This window comes from Pteronotus mesoamericanus, unplaced genomic scaffold, assembly GCF_021234165.1.
Source record: "Pteronotus mesoamericanus isolate MK-2021 breed Mesoamerican mustached bat unplaced genomic scaffold, CSHL_Meso_final contig_53, whole genome shotgun sequence".
NCBI classification, from domain to species: Eukaryota; Metazoa; Chordata; class Mammalia; order Chiroptera; family Mormoopidae; genus Pteronotus; species Pteronotus mesoamericanus.
In genome coordinates, this window is record NW_026555195.1 from 3,266,433 (window position 1) to 3,285,672 (window position 19,240).

Genomic DNA, 19,240 nt, shown 5'->3' on the forward strand with positions numbered 1-19,240 from the left:
AACAGATCCTTCTTCCCTCAAGGTTCCTTCCCTCAGGAGGAAACAACTCTTCCAACACCTTGATTTCCTCTTGAACTGTGTGATGCAAGCAAAATTCTCTTTAAGCCATCCAGTTTGAGGTACTTTTTGTCACAGCATCCCTAGCAAACTAATACCTGTCTGCTTTTCAAAGTAATGTAAATGTAAAACATTAAATTTTAATGGACTAAACATTTCAACTAAAAGGCAGAGACTGGGATTAAAAAAGCAACTATATGATCTTTATGAGAAACTCACTTTAAACAAAAAAACAAAAAAACAAAAAAACAAAACACAGGTATTTTAGAAGATACACCATGTAAACATTAAGTAAAAGAAGGCTAGTGTTGGCTATTTTTATTATCAGATAATGTACACTTCAAGCCACAAAGTAGTACCAGAAATACACTGGTGTAGAACAATAAAAAATGTGCATGTACCTAACAACAAAGTTTCAAAATACAAGAAGCAAACACTGACAGCATTAAGGAAAAGGACAATCCAAAATAATAGTTGGAAATGTTAATACTCCTCTGAGTAATGGATAGAACTGGGCAAGAGAAAAAAAATCAGTAATGACTTAAAAGATCTGAACAATACGATCAACCACCTTGACCTGATATTTATAGTGCACAATGCACATTCCTTTCAGGTGCAACATGGTATGTTCCCCGAAGAGACCATATGCTGGGCCCTCAGACAAATCTTAATAAATTTAATGGAATTAATGTACATAGAGTACATTTTCTCATAATAAAAGAATTAAAAATTAATGAGTTATCAAGGAAACTCCAATTATTTGAAACAAAATATACTTCTAAGTAATCCATAGGTTGATGAAGGAATCAACAAGATATTAAGTATTTTTAACTGAGTTGTATTGAAAATACATTATCAGCATTTGTGGAATGCAGCTAAAGCAGTGTTTAGAATAAAATTTATATATATGTGAATAAATGGAAAGAAGTTCTAAAAATCAACTACTTGCCACCCCCCTCACTGGTAGGGATGGCTACCATCAAAAAAGAGAAAATAACAAGTGTTAGCAAGGATGTGGAGAAACGAAATTCTGTGTACTGTTAATGGGAATGTAAGTGTAGAAACTATGGAGAAGAGTACGCTGGTTCCTTTCATAATTAAAAGTAGAACTATCATGATCCAGCAGTTGTACTTCTGGGTATATTTACCAAAGGATTGAAAATAGGCACATGAATGTCTACTGGGTACACAAATGTTCATAGGAGCATTACTCAAAATAGCCACCAACAGATAAATGGATAAACAAAATGTGGTATATACCATACAACGGAATATCATTTAGCTTTAAAATGTAAATTTTGATATGCACTGAGATACGAATGAATTTTGAGAACATTAAGGTAAGTAAAGCAAGCCAATCACAAAAAGACAAATACTGTCTGATTCCAATTATATGATGTTCCTAGAGAGTCAAAATCACAGGGACAGAAAGTGGAAGGGTGGCTGCCAGGGATTAGGGGAAAGGGCCATGATTATTGTTTAATAGGTACAGTATAGTTTTGCAAGATGAAAAAAGTTCTGGAGATGGATGGTAGTGATAGTTGCCTAATCAAGTGAATGTACTTTATGCCACTGAACTGTACACTTAAAAATGGTTAAGGTGGTAAAATTTTAACATGTATTTCCCTACAATTAAGGAAAAAAAATTGTCCTGGTTGGGTGGGTCAGTTTTTTGGAACATCGCACCCTGCACCAAAACAGTTGTGGGTTGGATCTCTGGTCAGGGCGTGTACTGGAGGCAACCTACTGATGTCCCCTCCCTACCCCCCATCACTAAGCATATCCTTGGGTGAGGATTTAAAAAAAAAAAAAAAAAAAAAATCAATGGTCCAATCCACCTCCTGTTTTCACAAAAAAAAAAGTTTTATTAGAACAAAAAAAAAATCAGTGGCCTACTCTTTTACCTTAAGAAACTAGGAAAAAAGAAAAACCCAAAATAAATAGAATAAAAACTTGTTTCTCTCATGAGATAAGCAAAATTGATAAACTTTTAGCTAGATTAAGCAAGGAAAAAAAGAAGGGGGAAAAAAGGGGCTGGCGGGGTGGGGTGGGGAGAAGCAGAAGGAAAACCTGGGAAAAGAGATACACAAAATGACCAGGATGGCAGAATGTTCCAAAAACCAAGGGTGTAAAATATTTCAAGGAGTGGTTGACAGGGTCATATAAGATCATATAAGGTCATATAAGATCTAAACCAAAACCTATTTAATTTAGCTACAAGAGTCGCTGATGACTTTATGATAATAGCACATAAGGAAGAGACAACAGAGTCAGATGCAAGATTGCAACAGGCAAAGCTGAAGAGTATACAGAAATGAGTAAGTGAAAATTGTAAGTACAGACAATTCAACTTCAAGAAGTTTGGTTCTAAAGATAGAGCAAAGGGTAAGCTGGAGGGAAGTAAGGCCTCAAGAGGATCCTGGTATTTTTATAAAATGGGGGCTACTAGACAATTTCCCCCCACCCCGAAATTTTTTTTTAAACTGTGGTAAAATAAATATACAGAGAATGTTTTGATTGTTGTGGGAAAAACTCAAGAAAAGGAGGAAAAGTTAAAAATACAGGAACAGGTGATAACAGATAACATAACGTCTCTGGGGAGGTAAAAATGACCCGGATTCAGTGCACAAGGGAAAGAACTGGCCTTAACAGTGATACACCCAGTGACAGGAAAAAGAGAAAAGAAAGGGTGCAGTTACAGTTAAGTTTATAGATGGGTGGTAAAAAGCAATACTTGTTCTTGCCTAATAGTTTTGGCTTTTATTTCTCTTTTACGTTATAGGTAGCGGAAGGCTGTTGAGAAGAGAGGAGATACAGAATTTTGAGGAAAATGAAACAAGTATGTGTGGAGGAAATACAAAAAAGAATGGCTAGGAGCCACTGAAGACCCAACTGAAACTGAGGACACAAATTTGTAGAGGCAATAATCTATGGTTTTTGAGCTCTATCTCAATAAACTGTCAAAAAAAATCAGTGGCTTTGAATTAGTTTCTAAAAAACTATAATTATTTAATAATATTATATTAGCACTCAGACCTGGCCGAGTAGCTCAATTGTTTAGGGTGTTGTTGCCATACACCAAAGTTGTGGGTTTGATCCTCAATCAGAGCACATACAGGAATCAATCAATGAATGTATAAATAAGTGGACAACAAATAGATGTCTCTTTCTCTCTCTCTCTCTCTCTCTAAAAAAAAAACAACCAATACAACAAATAGTACTTAATATGTACCAGGTATTTTTTTTAAAGTACTTTTTTTTACATATTACATAATTTAATTTTCATACCTTTTGACAAAGGTATTACTTGGTATCTTTATTTTACCAATAAGGAAAATGAAGTGCAGAGAAATTAAGGAACTAACTGAAGTCTGCACAATTAGTAACTATGAGTTAAGATTTGACCTCAGATGGCATGCTCAGCTATACTGTCTCTTAAAGTAAAGCTAAGTAAACCTAGTTCAAGAAACCTAGTTCAAAGAAAAAGAAAACATACAGTACCAGGTGGGCCAAAAAAATCAGAGAGAGGTAGTGATCCTTGTAAAGAGAAATAATTCTGATAGAAGTATGGTTTGTATAGTTTTATATTGCCCAGAAAAGGTACCAAAGATAAAAGAAACTGTCCTCATACAATAATGGAAAGCCACAAAAAGGAAATGAGCAGTGCTGGAAAATCCAAAGCAGAAAGGATGAAAAGCAAAGAGTAGGAAAAGTAAAACTCAAAGGAGTCATCATGTAGAAATGAGAAAAAGGTAAAAGTGGATGATTACAGGTACACAACCAGTAAATACCAATAAGAGAGAGAAATGAAATGGAAGCAAAGTATGCCTGAGTATCCAAAAACCCTTTCATTTTTTTTGTTTGGACCAAAGAATTTCCCAATATTACAAAAGAGCACAAATAAAATATTTAATAGTGGGTAGTATTAAATATACTTACTTAGTAAGAGTAGGCTAAGATCAAATATTTAGCAGGTTAAGAACTGAATTAAAGAAAAAAATCACTTTAAAAAGGGATTATCTGAAGTTGCTTCAGAAGCCAGAAGGTAGTAGTTCTACAAAACCCTGATTCCAGAGATTCATGATCTTGGTTATATTCTATCCCAAGATGTTTGTAGTTATACTGAATACATCACAACTATCAAAAACAAATGAGTAACAAAATGCACCAACATAAATATACAATTTAATAGCTGTAGAAGGATAGCAATAAAGGATATTGAAGTTGCAAACCAGCTGGGTATCAAACATTTGTACCTTTCAGGGTTTTTTTTAAAGCTATGCAAGAAAATTATTAAAATGGAAGAAATTTTAATGTGGAGAAAAGATGTTCTCCAAGAAGAGTGAAATACAAGTTTCATCAACTGTTTTTCACTCTTATAAGACAGAATTATCAATGTGAAATATGACAATGATACAAGTTAGTGATTTATTCCAGGATCATTTATGTAAAAATGTGCTGGCTAAGGTCACCCTTGGCACTAATAATAACGTTAGTGAAGAAATTAATGTAATACTCAATGTGCCCTTCAAGCAGGAATGTAATATAAATCTAATATATCTTTATATTTTTAAAGGCATACATATAATCATTATTTTAGATCCTGTTTAGAGATTTCCTGTTCACTGACAAAAATGGGGAGAAGTATTTCTAATATAAAGAACAAAGCAAATCAATGTCACCCCAATAAATTTAATAATAAAAAAAAGAACAAAGAAAAACTAGTGTAGCTTTTTGCTTAAGGGGATAAATTTCAAGTGATCATTCTGAGGTACATGAAAAACTATCTGTTTCAGTTATGAATGTGCTGGTATTTAAAGTAAAAACAGCCCTTAAAGCTTATCTAAAGAAAATGCTCAACTGCAGTACAAAATAGCAGAAAACGACAGGGTGCGTGTGTGTGTCACACATACATACACAATGTATGTAATATTTATTAAAATAGTTTAAAATTATAATTGCAAAGAACATAATTAATTAGGAAACTTCTAACTAATAAAAGAAACTCTTTTACAATAGTCTTTGATGCTTGGCCATTTTCAGTGATAAAACATTTTTATACTTTACAAGACCAGGAAGACTTACTGAAAGTTTAAGAAGACCATTGTAAACATAGAGGATATAGCATTTTATTGGTTTTCATACAACTGTCAATAATGTATTAAAATAAAAATTATTTTTAATCATGCCAACATTTTATTATAAAAAATTTTACAGTTAAATGTCTAAATAGCCAAATCTAGATTCTACCAGTAACATTCTATTACACTTGTTTTATCATATATTTATCCATCCATCAATCCATCTTGATTTTTGATGTTCTTACTTTTTAAATGCCCATTAAAATGCTATCTAAATGTGGTTTCTGAAGCAAAGTCTGATATAATAGACAGGACAAACATGTGGGGCTCTTGGCAGGCGATCTTCAGTGTTGCTATAGGACAAAAATGAGTCATGTAGTTTAACTCATGGTGAATGAAAATATATTCACTTTTACGACGTGTTATATGTAGTTGTCAGCTGTAGCAAAGTAATTAAGCGCTAACTCTGAAGACCAACAGACTTGAGTTTGAAAGCTGGGTATAAGTATCCTCTTACTTGCTAAATAAGATACTAACAGCAATACCAATGGGTTAACGTGAGATTTAAGTGAGATGATGTATAAAATGTTTAACGTAGCACCGGCTTTTTGAAAGGGCTCAAAAAAAGTTAGTAATCATCATCATCACTGTATTTAGTCCATTCAACCTACCACAAAGGGTCCAGCTGCTCTGTAGTTATACACACCTATGCTCCTGTTTGTGGCCTTTTTTTCATCATCTCTGGGTTCTAATAACCTTAGGTTGTCTATTTTTGCTAAGATTAAAGACAATGAGGGTGAGTGGGTCCAAAGGACGTGTACTCTCCATTTTCCCAGTGGACTTCTTAAAGGAAATTGATGTCCTCTCTCTAACTAAAAGCCATGGTAGCGTAGACAGTGAAATACACATCTTTTCCTTTTCAGCACCCAGTCACAGGCAGCTGACAAACTGCCTAACCGCGCCGTCTACTTTTCGACAACCGTTGCTCTTAAACTCCCATTTGAAGACATAAATATAATTTCTATCAAATTTTGCCCAAACCAAACAGATCCATAAAACTTCTACCACCTACGTGCCTCTTTAAACACATGATTTTCATGAAAAACTTGTAAAAATAGGTTTGAAGTCTACTTCTCTGCTCACCTCTACAGATTAGTCTTAATGTTTTTTCTTTGCCAGAGGAATCAGAATCTAACTGCAATTTTAAAAGTAGTACTCTTATAATGCTTCAATTAAATAACATTTGTCTGGTGCTAATCTTTCTGCAGTTAGGATATATGAGAATATATTAGCTTTTAAAAGGTATGACAGAGGTTAAGAATACTCTATTTTAGAAACTAATTTGGGTGAGGCTTTTTTAGGCATATTTTTATAACCTTATTTTGACTTTTGAACCATGTATATATTTTACATATTCAAAAATAAAATTAAAAACCCTAAAATAAAATAAAACCAATGAACCACAGCATGACTAGAGAAAAATATTTTCAAGTGACTTCTGAACACAGTAAATAATCTGATTATACATCCTTCTTACAGTAATTCTAAGGACAAAAAAATGCAAAAAAAATCTTAAACTTTACTTAGAAGTTTACTGATAGTAATAATGTTGGTATGGTAATTTTAAAGTGATTTTACACAGGATAAAGCAAGTGTGTTAATTTTATTAGGAACCAAGATTTTCATCTAAGAGACAACTGTAGAATCCTAGAAGTTAAGGAGAAGTCTGCAATGCAAAATTTGAATTGGATATATCACTATGAATTTATGACTGTGCAAGCAAGTAAAACACCAATTTTAGTTTTTTTCTCTGAAAGGATCTAAAAGCACTGACACTCTAGCAGCGATGACTATGCCAAAAACCCAGATCTTGGTTTCTACATACCATTTCTCACTAATGAGAACCAAGACTCCTTAGATAAACAGCCCATTCCAGATCTAGAACAAAGAAACTAACAAGGCAAGCCTGGGATAATTTGTGCCAAAAAGCACTCCAAGACTAATGGCAAGGACTATTAAAAAGACACAGGGGCCAGCTTGAAAGGGGTCCTACTGTCCAAGCTTGGGACAGTTTGATCACCAAAAAGAAAAATGACTATGATGGTTACACACAAATTGAATAAATAAGCTGAATCATGAGCCTATAGTGGTATCCCATAAAAAAGAGGGGAAAAAATCTCACTTGCCACCATTGGGGTGCTTGTTTCCTCAGCTCTTTATTCTGAATATTGCTAATGAAAGAGAAGAAATTAAACATTTGCTCTGTATTTCTAAAACTTTAGCTCACTCCAGGTTAATGAAGAAACTCTTTTTTTTTTACAGAAAATCTCCAGTAAAATAACTGATATAGAGTCATCAATGGGTGCTAAAATCACCAAGCAAAAGGTAGAAACAGGACATTTGCTTGGTGTTAAAGTACTACCTTAAGATCACATACAAATCATGAACAAGCAAACTATACCTTTGTAATACTGTATCTCTGTAGTCACCACTTTAAGCAAGTGGTCACATTTAGCATAATTGATAGAGTAGCAAGCTGATATTATGTACCTCCTCTATGATGCAACGCAAGTACATAGCTTCACCAATAAATATTGTTGCCAAAGAAAGTTTAACTTGAAGCTAATGAAGCTTTTCTTTAGACCTAACTTCCAGTAACAGGAAATTCAGGGGGATAGAGGAATAAATTAAATGACACTATGAGGAAACAGACAAGTTCAGAATGTGGGGACATTTCTATAAGACAATTAATTTGGTAAATTGTCAGAAAAAAAGGATGTGTATTATTCTTTTTTAAAAAACGAATAATCACCAAATGCAGTGCATGGATCTTGCCTGAATACAGTTGGGGTGGGGAGGGGGGAAGGGGAGGTTCCCAAAGAGTTTGAAATACTAAAAGATTTACATATGTTCATCATTGGGATTAGTAGGAGAATGTGCTTATTTTTAGTAAATGCAAGCTGCAGTATTTGAGTGTCATGATGTTTGCAACTTGCTCTTAAATGGTAGCACACACAGACACATAGAGAGAGGGAGGAGAGGAAAAATATGGCAAACTGTTTATCACTGAATCTAGGTACTGGAATATTCATTGTATTGTTTTCTCAACTCCCGTAAGACCGAAATTTTTCATAATAAAGTTTAAAATAAAGTGTACCTGTACGGAGACGTACAGTAGAAAACACACCTACACTGGAATTATATCTGAGCACAAATCTCACCTCTATTACTTAACTAGTTGTGTGGCCTAAGGCAAGTTACTTAGTATGATTTAAGTTTGTGTCTCATCTATAAAACTCAAGTGATAATATTTAAATCGTTGGGTTGTTCTCAGAGTTAAGTAAGATCACATATGCAAATACCTAACAGCGTTGCAATAATAAGTAAACCTAGTTTTCATAATTAACGAATGCAATCATCCTAAAGTACAAAACTACAGGAAAACATTCCTTTCATTATATTCACATTATATGATAAGAAACTACATTAGGTAAAATTAAAAATCCATTGGCAGTCAGCATGAGGTAATGGAGGAAACCAAGATTTACATAATATACTTTTTAAATCCAATCACTCCAACTGAAACCCTAGACAACCATAGAAAAAACAAAACAATCTCTACCTATCCCAACTATTTGCCATCAAATTGTGAAGTTTGCTTCTGGTATTAGCCTATATCCGAATAAAACAGTAATAAGATAACTGGAAGTTAAGAGGATTTTTCTCCTGAGCGCAACCGATCTACTTACCTACCTATACACTGAAAAAACAAATTAAGGTTTGCCTTCATGTTTGTAAGTTCCAATAAAGTCCACAATCATTCGGGCTTCATCCTAAATTCTGGTTAAGATTCACATAACTCACAAGGAGGTGACTAATTTCCTTTCGCCAGGTCTAACGTACTTATCGCCTATTTCACTTGGTAGCCCCTGTTCTGGTTAGGCCAGCAGAGAAGGACCAGATGCTGAGTGATCCTCAGGTAGGGAGGAAAAACAGGCGATCGCCTCTTTGCCTTTTTTAAGAAGTGCCATTCCTTTCCTTTCCAGTCCCCGAGAAAGAGCAGCAGGGGACTAGAGGTAAAAAGCAGTCGGGTCCGGGCTCCCGGCCCGCCCAGGTGAGAGGAGGTAACACCTCCGCCTTCCCTGGTTAGGGTGTTGGGCAAATGGGCGTGCGAACGACGTGCACGGCCCGGGAAGAGCGGGGTAATTTCTCCTCAACTGCGGGGCCCAAGGCCAGTCTCCTCCCAGAAGGATTAAATGCCACTGAGGGGACCCTGTGGGGTGTCTCCCGGAGCAGATGGGGTGACCAGCCTAGGCTTTCCTTTCGTCCAGCACCCCGATGGGGGGCGCACAGTGCCCGCCCCTGGGCAGGAGCACCCCGAGGGCATAGGCGACCAGCTGCAGCCGGCCGCGGCCCCCTCGGAGCCCTCCCCTCCCCATTACCTGCGGGCGGCGGCGCGGGGGACCGGAGGCCTGGCGCTCCTCCTCCTCCTCCCCGCCAGGCTGAGGCGGCGAGGTGGCGGTGGCGGCGGCGGCGGCGGCGACAGCCCAGGGGGAGGGGGCGGAGCGCGCGGCTCGCGGCCTCTCTCCTCCCCCGGGAGGCTGAGGGGACCCTATCTCGGGCCGCCGCGCCTAGGCCCGTGAACAGCCCGCGGCTGGGGCATGGCGGCACACAGCGGCAACGTGCCCGCGAGGCGGGAGAGTGCGAAGCGGACGGAGGAAAGCGCCCGTGGCGCTCGGAGGAGCCCAAGGGGAGGAGCGAGGGGACGGCCGTTGGGGGCGGTTGGCCGAAGGCAGGCGGCGGTTTAGGGAGCGCGGCGACGGCTCGCGTTTTCCTGGCTGGGGGGGGAAAGGGGAAGGGGAGTGAGGGGAGGGGAGGGGGAGGTTGGGAGGGAGCCGCCGCCGCGCGCGTGCGGGACGGCGCCGCCGCCGTTGCCGCTCCGCTCACTCCAGCCTGTTTGGGGGCACTTTGTTTGTGTCCCACAATGCTCTGCGCCAGCGGCAGGGCTGGAAAGGGGAGGGGAAGTGGGCGGGGCAGAGCGAGCTCGGGGGCGGGGCGCAGCGGGGATGGGCGGGTGGCCGGGGGGGTAAGGAAACCCCACAATTTTGGCGCAAGCGCAGAAAGAGGCTTGCGGTCCACCGGACTTGAACTGTGGGCGACTCATTCTGCTTACACTTCTGGGTTTTGACACTGTGAGCACCTTTCCGTACGTGCACACGTGCAGTTTTACAGTATATGCTGCATAGGCTCTGCCCAGTTTGTTTTTCCTCTAGTTTTTCCCTCAGCCCGCTTCCCGCGTACACGACAGAAGCATTTCTGGGCATGGCTCACGCTTGCATTTTTTACCCCCCTTTGAACTAAAAACGAAAGGAACTCCTCTGTTTTCTCGAGTGGTTTCTGTAGCGGGGCTGAAACCGGAACACCCTAGACCATTTCGGTGAGCTGGTAATCCGCCCATACTTCACACTTGGAAAGTGGCCTGCCAAGAGGGGCCCCCAGAGAGGTGAGGGTTCCACTTCCTTTGCATCCTTTCCTAGCATCCTTTCAGTGCCCTGTAATTGCTCTAGCATTTCCCTGGACGTCCTGGCGAAACGTGGTGTTCTGAAATAACCGGAGAAATCGAATCCTAATTCTGTCCCTTCCCCCAACACAGGACACAGAGCTGCAGCAAAAAACCACGCCTAATCTTTCCACGGCGTTTAATATCACTTTTTATTACACCAGCACTTCCCTGGCCTTTCGGCGGGGGGAGTGTGTGGGCATCCCGAAGAGGGGGTACTGCCTAGGGGGGTTTTAGAGTTCTTGGTCAACTGCAAAATCGTGTAAAGAGTTAAAACTCCCAGGACCCCCATTCTTAGCTTACCCAAGCCTGGTAGGCGCGCGCTCAGGATCAAGATCAGGTGGTAAAGAAGGGCCCTCAAGGTAGAGGGCGGAAATGCCCCCAGGTGAAGGTGCCTGGAGGTAGAGTGGGGTTTGGGGCCGGGAGGCCCCGGGCGCTTTGTATTTGCATACTTGATTTTCCCACACCTCCAGCTTTTGAACAGAAAGACTTCTCTTCAAAGTCCTTTGGGCAAGGTGAGCTGACTTCCAGTGAAAGAAAAATGGAGTTTTCTGGGTACCATCTGACATTAATCCTCTCCCTGAGACACTATCAGCCCAGGACCCTAGCACCCAAATTCTAACAACTGAAATCACTTTAGAAAAAAAAACGTCTAATTTTATAGTCCTCTGCAGTTTCCAACACATTTTCAAGTGTATATAATATTTAATTCTCACAGCAACTGTAATACATAGGTTTTACTATTTTTCCCACCATCATTTTTATTATTCCCATTTCAAAGTTTAGGAAAACCAGAAAGATGTAAATAGGCCCAGAAAGTTTTGTCCTGAGATTTGAAGAAGGGGAACAAAAGAAGGCAGAACATTTACCCTAGGAGAGCAAGGCTCAGGAAGGGGCTTGAAGCCGTGGGAGGGGGTGTGTTAAAGAGTGTAGGATGCACAAGGTGAACACTGGGGAGGAATCAGGATGGGAACAAAGTAATGACAAAGAACAAAAATTCAGTTAACACGCAGTTAGGAATAGATTCAACATTGATTCGTCGGAGCCCTAGCAGGCCACCCACTCGCCAGTGCCGCTCTTGCCCAGTTCTTCCCTTTGATTTCTTCTTGTCGCCCCCTCTATCCATTCGATGGCTCATAATGAGAGATTCGCTTCCTTCCCTACCTTCGGGATTCCAATTCAATATACAGGCAGTGGTCTGGACTTCTCCGCTGTCTGCGGATGGCTGTCAGTTAATCAAAGAAGTCAACTTAAAAAAAAAAAGAAAAATTCAATCAAGTAAATCTGAAGATCTAATTGGCTTTATGGAGCATTCCATCTAGCAAGGTTTTCCATACAGTATGGAAGTACAGCTTCCATTGACAGAATTGGCCTGAACAAGAAAGTTAGTAGCCAAACAAAAGAAAGGATTGTCTCAGGCAAGGTTACCTTTCCTTAGGTGAAAGCAGGAGGTTTCATCAGGCAGATTACCTCACCTTCCTTTGGGGGAGGGAATAGGCCCAGGTGATAGACTAAGACCGCATTCCTGAAAAAGGTTGAAACTGCTATTGGGTCAGGAATGAAATCTGAGTGTGAAGTCATGGACTTTAGCCCAAATGACTCCACTTTAGACCTGTGGTTTTCTATTTAACAGAGGTCAAGCTAATCCTCTCTGCCTCCCCCAGGGCATTTAATAGGACAGTCAGTAAAAGACCATTAGGCAAGGGACTGAAATGGCATCTCCCTTCCTGTCAAGACTAGCAGTGCTGATACAAAAAAATGGCCTTCCTTAAATCGTTCTCTTGTCTCTTCTCCCTTTTCTCCCTTTTGTGCTTTTCTATTTTTCACGTTATATTTTCAAATGTTATCATCCTCTTACCTGCCCCTACTCCCCACCCCAGGTCCGGAGAATCAAACAAGAAATGGTTGGGCCCTTAGGACACAGTGCTAGATTCTTGGAGCTGGTGTGGGAGGAAAAAAAAAACCCAACAAAGATGAACTATGTAGGAGCCTTCTTCTCTGTTTTGGCTTTGGGCAGGGTCAGTCTATGGCTTCTGTAGCTTCCCACCTTTTTCTTCCTGGGCTAGTAAAGACTTGTCTTTAGGTAAGTGAAATACATGTACATTTCTTTGAAACTAAATTAAATTGTATTGCTGGGAGAATTTTATGAAACCAAATCCTGCACACAGGTAAAACAAACATACACAGTATTAGGAACCTTTAATTACTAACCTGGTGTGGATGATTCTAAAGAATTCAAATTCCAGGCAAATACAGTTTTATTTCAGCCATGAACTTTTGGGGGACCAAATTATAGCAAAAAAAAAAAAAACCAAAAACCAATTATAAAGTCACTTTCTTGTGATAGACTATTAGAGCTGAATGGGAACTTTGCTATTTAGTTCACAACATTTTAGAGCAAGAATGCTTTCTATTCAACAGAAAGATCTCTATCTAGTCTGACTCGAAAAATTCAATGGAAAAGAGCCCCTTACTACACCGATCATCCCTGCTCCCTCATTAGATCATTCCAACTATATTTAAAAAAATTAACCCGGTCCCCCTGCAAAAAAACATTTACACCTCTTCTAGTATTCCCATGTTATCATCCACCCAGGTGAGCAAGTCAGCTTCACTGCTTCATTCTGCTACCTCTCAATTCCAATCCATCAACAAATCCCACTGAGTTTGTCCATTGCTATTGCCACCATCCTAATCGAAGACACCAATGGCTTGTGCCTGGAGAATTGAAATGTCACTTTTCCAGTTTCCCAAATATACTCTCCCTTCTCTTCTCTGTATGTGGTAGCCAGAGCTATAATGCATGGCCATAATGAGACAGACTAGTAAGCCAGGACAAGCAGAACAGGGAAACAGACAGTTAAACAAGCAGGCATCTAGTAATCCTATCTTCCCTAAACCAAGGACACTTAAGAATAAATGGTTTCCACCTCTCTTCCCCAATCAGAGGGTAAATAGCTTAAATCACCTGACTCAGGGAGATGGATAGTGGAAATCCAAATAGTGCCATTTGCTAACCACACCCAAGAAAAGATGAAGTTAAGGGAATAAATTTCACTTCAGAACACCAACATGAAGCTGATAAATATTTTATTGAGATCCTTCCCAAGATCTCCCCTAAACCCAGCCTTTAAAACTCCTCAAAACAAAGGTCCCAGAGCAAGTGCTCCTTCCAGGAGCAAACACCCCTTTCTCTTACCCCTCCCCATCTTCTTCCCCGAAGGGCTTGTGTCTACTAAACCCTAAGGGTCCCCAGGAGACTTGCAACCAGGGCAGCAATGTTCGTCCTGGGCCAACCCCCTGAACCCTTCTCCAAAGCCCCTTTTTCTCTGACTTCTAGTGAGCTAAAGCAGCCCTGCCTAGGCTCACTTTTTTTCTATAACATTTCCAGAGAGCCAAGGCAGTCCCTCTAAGCTTTCCTGTAGTTTCCATTACCCCAAGTTCTTGCCTGTTTCACTGTCCCCAGCTTTAATAATTGTACCTTCAAAAATCATCTGGACTTCTGTTGTTAAACATTTTCTACATGAAGTCAAGAGCCCACACACTACCAGCCTGCCCTAGGCAAACCTGTTCCGGGCCAGGTCCCCTTTCCAGTAACAATGATATCACACAACAATGGCTTCCTATTGTTTTTAAGATAAAGTCCCAAACCTTTAGCATAGCTCTCACAACAGTACACAATCTGGGTCCTTTCCCTAGCTTCAACTTCACCTCTCATTATACTCTTTCAAAGAACATGCCAGTCCCAGGGTGTGCGTGTTTTGTGTTTTTTTTCCACATCTAAAATGCCACTCTTGCCCTGGCTGGTATGGCTAAGTGGATTGAATGCTGGCTTGCGAACCGAAGGGTTCCTGGTTCGATTCCCAGTCAGAGCACACACCTGGGTCTCAGGCCTGGTCCCCAGTTGGGGGCGCGTAAGAGGCAACCCATAGATGTATCTCTCATACATCAATGTTTCTCTTCCTCTCTTTCTCCTCTCTCTAAAAATAAATAAATAAAAATCTAAAAAAAAAAATTCCACTCTCTTTCCTCCAATGCACATATTTCCTGTTAAAAAATAGTTCATTCCTTCGCTAATTCCTCTCAATAGTCAGTATATATTTATAAATATATGAACTTTATTGATACAATTCAAATACCATAGAATTCACTCATTTAAAAAAGTATACAAGTCAATGGCTTTTAGTGTACTCACAGAATTGTGCAACCATCGCCACAAGACGTTTTTGAAAACACTCATCATTCCAAAAAGAAACACACACACATCAGCAGTCCCCTCACCCCCAATTTCTTAGCCCTAGGCAGCCACTAATCTATCTACTTTTTTTGTCACTACAGATTTGCTGATTCTGGGCCTTTCGAATAGATGGAATTCAGATCTCCTCTTGGCCATCTCTCATTCAAGACCACCTTCCCCTGATTCCCCAGATTACGTTAGATCCTGTGTGTATATTCTGAGAGCTCCCTGCAGTTTTCTAACACTCTCCTAATAACCACTGTAATTCTATTGACTCTTTTTCTCAGTCATCACTGTAATTCCAGAGCCTAGCACAGTGTCTAGCACAAAATAGGTATTTGGTGAATGTTTAATGGATGGATGAGTCAATGATGAAATCAATGAAGGTGGAAGCAAATTTCATCAGCTCGTAGAATGGCAGATTCCCAAGACCTGTGACTTCAGGGAAGAAGATTGTACTCCAATAAACTTACCCATTCCTGTGCAAGGTGCTGGAATATCCAAGATTAAAGTTCCTGCTTTGATTTTTGAAAACTCTAGATTTTAAAGATGTAACTATTGAAATACAACTCATTTTCAGAAGGGGAATTGGTGGTTTATTTAATTTAATTTATTTATTTTAGACAGAGAGGAAGGGGAGTGGAGAGAGAGAGAAAGAGAGAAACATTGGTTTGTTGCCCCACCTTGTCCCACTTATTTAGGCCTTCATTGGTTGGGTCTTGTATGTGCCCTGACCAGGGATCAAACTCCTAAACTTGGCATATAAGAACAGTTCTCTAGCCAACTTAGCTACCTAGCAAGAGCATATGCGTATATTTTAATTTAAAGGAAAAGGGCAGCGGTTTGATCTCAGGGATTTGATCTTATTGCTTCTGTCTGCCTTCAGCCCCACCCCCCCACCAGCCACAATGCTATTTTTCTTCCCCTTTATAGGATTTACAGCCAAACTTCTCAAAACTGTTACGTTTCTTTATTTTTGCATCTTCTTTTCAATTCCTCTAATTTGATTTTTCCCTTCGCTCTACCTAAATGTATCTCCTTAAAGTCACCAAATTCTTCTATCTTCTCTTCTAATTTGCTGATCTAAAGAATACGTTTCACCCTTATCCTACTGGACTTCTGAGCAGCATTTGATCTCATTGGGCACTTCCTGCAACTTGAAGCTCAGTGTCACCTGTCAAATTGTTAGAAATGTAAATTTCTACGTCATATCTAGACCCATGAATTAGAAGCTCTGGGGTTGGGGCCTAGTGATTTGCATTTGAATAAGTTCCCCATGTAATTTGGATTCATGCTCAAATTTGAGAACCAATGCCAGGCAATCCCATTGACTCACATGAACTCTGCAAGCTATTGATTCTTAAATGTATACCACTAGCCCAGATGTCTCTACCCAGCTCCAGATCTACCCATATAACTGCCTCTACTTTGCTTGGTTGTCTCCAAATATCTCAGACTCAACAAGGCCGAAATAGATTAATGGCCTTCTTTTGTAAACATGGTTCATGCTTATCATTTTGTAAGTCATGGAAAGGTTCCACTTTAGATCTGGGGTCATCCCTCACCATTATCCTTGCCAGGTATCCAATTTTTTATTAACTTATCTCCATTTTACATTTCAAATTTCTTTTAAAAAACAACCTTTTTACTGTGGAGAATTTCTTTTATAAAAAAATTATATTTTATTTATTATTCTATTACAGTTGTCCTAATTTTTTCCCCTTTGCCCCTCTCCACCCAGCACCCCACACTCCCTCAGGCGATCCCCAACCATTGTTCATGTCCATGGGTCATGCGTATCAGTTCTTTGGCCACTCCATTTCCTGTACTGTACTTTACATCCCCATGGCTATTCTGTAACTACCTATTTGTACTTCTAAATCCCCTCACCTCTTCATCCATCCCCCCACACCCACTCCAGTCTGGCAGCCATCAAATGCTCTCTGTATCCATGATTCTGTCTCTGTCCTTCCTGTTTGCTTAGTTTGTTTTTTTAGATTCAATTATTGATGGATATGGGTTTATTGCCATTTTATTGTTCATAGTTTTGATCTTTTTTATTAAGTGAGCCCCTTTAACATTTCATATAATACTGGTCTGGTGATGATGAACTCCTTTAGTTTTTTTCTTGTCCGAGAAGCTCTTTGTCTGTCCTTCAATTCTAAATGATATCTTTGCTGGGTGGAGCAGTCTTAGCTGTAGGTCCCTGCTTTTCATGAGTTTGAATATTCCTTGCCAGTCTCTTCTATCCTGCAAAGCTTCTTTTGAGAAATCAGCTGACAGTGTTATGGGAACCCCTGCTGTAGGTAACTGACTGCTTTTCTCTTGCTGCTTTTAAGATTGTCTCTTTACCTGTAACCTTCTGCATATTCATAATGATGTGTCTTGGAGTAGGCCTCTTTGCATCCATATTGATTGGTGTATTCTGTGCTTCCTGAACTTGCATGTCTATTTCCTTCACCAAATAAGGGAATTTGTCTTTCATTATTTTTACAAATAGATTTCCAATTTCTTGCTTGCTCTCTTCCCCTTCTGGTACCCCTGTGATGTGCATCTTGGAACAACTCTGGAACATTTTCATTTTTTTGGATTCTTTTTTCTTCTTGCTTTTCTGCTTGGTTGTTTTTTTTGCTTCTTTATGTTCCAAATCATTGATTTGATTCTCAGCTTCATCCATTCTACTGTTGTTTCCCTGTAAATTGTTTTTTAATTTCAAGTAGTCTTTCCTTCATGTCTGATTGGACCTGTTTTATGTTGTTGAGGTCCTCACCAAGTTCCTTGAGCATCCTTACAACCACTGTTTTGAACTCTGCATCTGATAGATTGCTTATCTCCATTTTGTTTAGTTCTTTTTCTGGAGTTTTGATCTGTTCTTTCATTTGGGCCATGTTTCTTTGTCCCCTTATTTTGGTGGTCTTCCTGTTTTTGTTTCTATGTATTAGGTAGAGCTGCCATGACTCCCTGTCTTGGTAGCATGACCTAATGTAGTAGGTGTCCTGTAGGGACCAGTGGTACAGCCTCCCCTCTTACCCAAGCTGGGTACTTGAGGTGTGCTCTCTGTGTGAGCTGAGTACACCCTCCTCTTGTAGTTGAGCCTTGATTGCTGTTGGCAGGTCAATGGGAGAGATTTACACAGGCAAGTCAGCTGCAAGGACTGGCTGTGACTCCTGACCACCACCCTCCACCCTCTACGGAGGATCAGCTGTGCAGGGGCAGAGTGATGGTGCTCTGACGTGGTCTGTAGCTATTTACTGTGTGCACTGGCTCAGGTTTTTTGGGTGGTACAGACCAAGGTCAATCGCCACCCCCGTGCTCTATAAAGTAATCTGAGATGGCTGCTACTTGTGCTTGGCTTGGAGATTTCCAGGCAAAGCCAAGCGATGAATCTAGGCTGGCTGCTGCTAATGGCCGGATCTGGGGCCACTTAGTAAGAGGTATGGGGGTTGGGAGCTTTGAGGCCCCAAACGAGCTGTTGCTTGTTTGTTTGATAGGATTTAGGATGTTGTAAAGCATGAGCCAAGGGCAGCTATTTATATGGAAAAGTTATAGTTAACTGTTTAGGTAGGCCCATAAGTTGGGTGGGACAGAGTATCAGGGGATCTCCAGGGCCAGGCAAATGGTGTTAGCCAGGTTGATGAAGTCTCAGATATGGCACCTGTCTGCTATTTCTGTGGCTCTGTTGAGGGATGGCTCAGAAAAGAGACAATGGCCTCTGTCTCCCTTTCTGTCTGGGAGAAAGCTGTCTTCCAGCTCCCACCTTGATGCTAGACACTTCAGTTCCTCCCCGTGTGCCACTGGTGCCTTTCAAGCTGCTACCAGTGCAGAGAAAGTTAGTCTGAGTAAGTCTGTGTGTGGGTTCTTTAAGGGGAACTGCTTGAGACTCTAGAAGTTCCTTCCACCAACTTAATCCCAGCTGGTTTTAACAGCCAGAAGTTATGGGGACTTATCTTCCTGGCACTGGAACCCTGGGCTGGGGGCCTGGTTTGGGGCTGGGACTTCTTGCTCCCAAGATATCCCTCTCAATTTTTTACCCACCACATGTGGGTGTGGGACCAGCCCATTGTGCATCTGTGCCCCTCCTACTAATCTGGGTGGACATGGTTTGTTTAATTCCATTGTTGTCAGACTTACATTCACTTTGATACATGATGGTTCTGAGTGATGGTTGACCTATGTTTTAGTTGTAATTTTGATGTGGTTAGGCGAAGAGACAAGCCATGTTTACCTATGCTGCCATCTTGACCAGAAGTCTGATGATCATTTTTGATAATTTCAAACATATAATAAATAGAAAGAAGACTTTTT

The 19,240-nt window shown here is 40.3% G+C and overlaps 1 protein-coding gene across 3 annotated transcripts in view; it reads right to left on the reverse strand.

The window, feature by feature from the left end:
- Window positions 1-10,097, reverse strand: part of ZBTB44 (zinc finger and BTB domain containing 44) — a 64,285-nt gene extending 54,188 nt beyond the window's left edge. Inside the window, exon 1 of one of the 3 annotated variants that reach the window (XM_054579461.1) lies at window positions 9,581-10,097. The gene's annotated coding sequence lies outside the window, so the exon portion shown is untranslated. The remainder of the gene's footprint in view (window positions 1-9,580) is intronic. The other 2 variants (XM_054579460.1, XM_054579462.1) reach the window with 2 other exon arrangements.
- Between the last annotated feature and the right edge of the window lie 9,143 nt (window positions 10,098-19,240).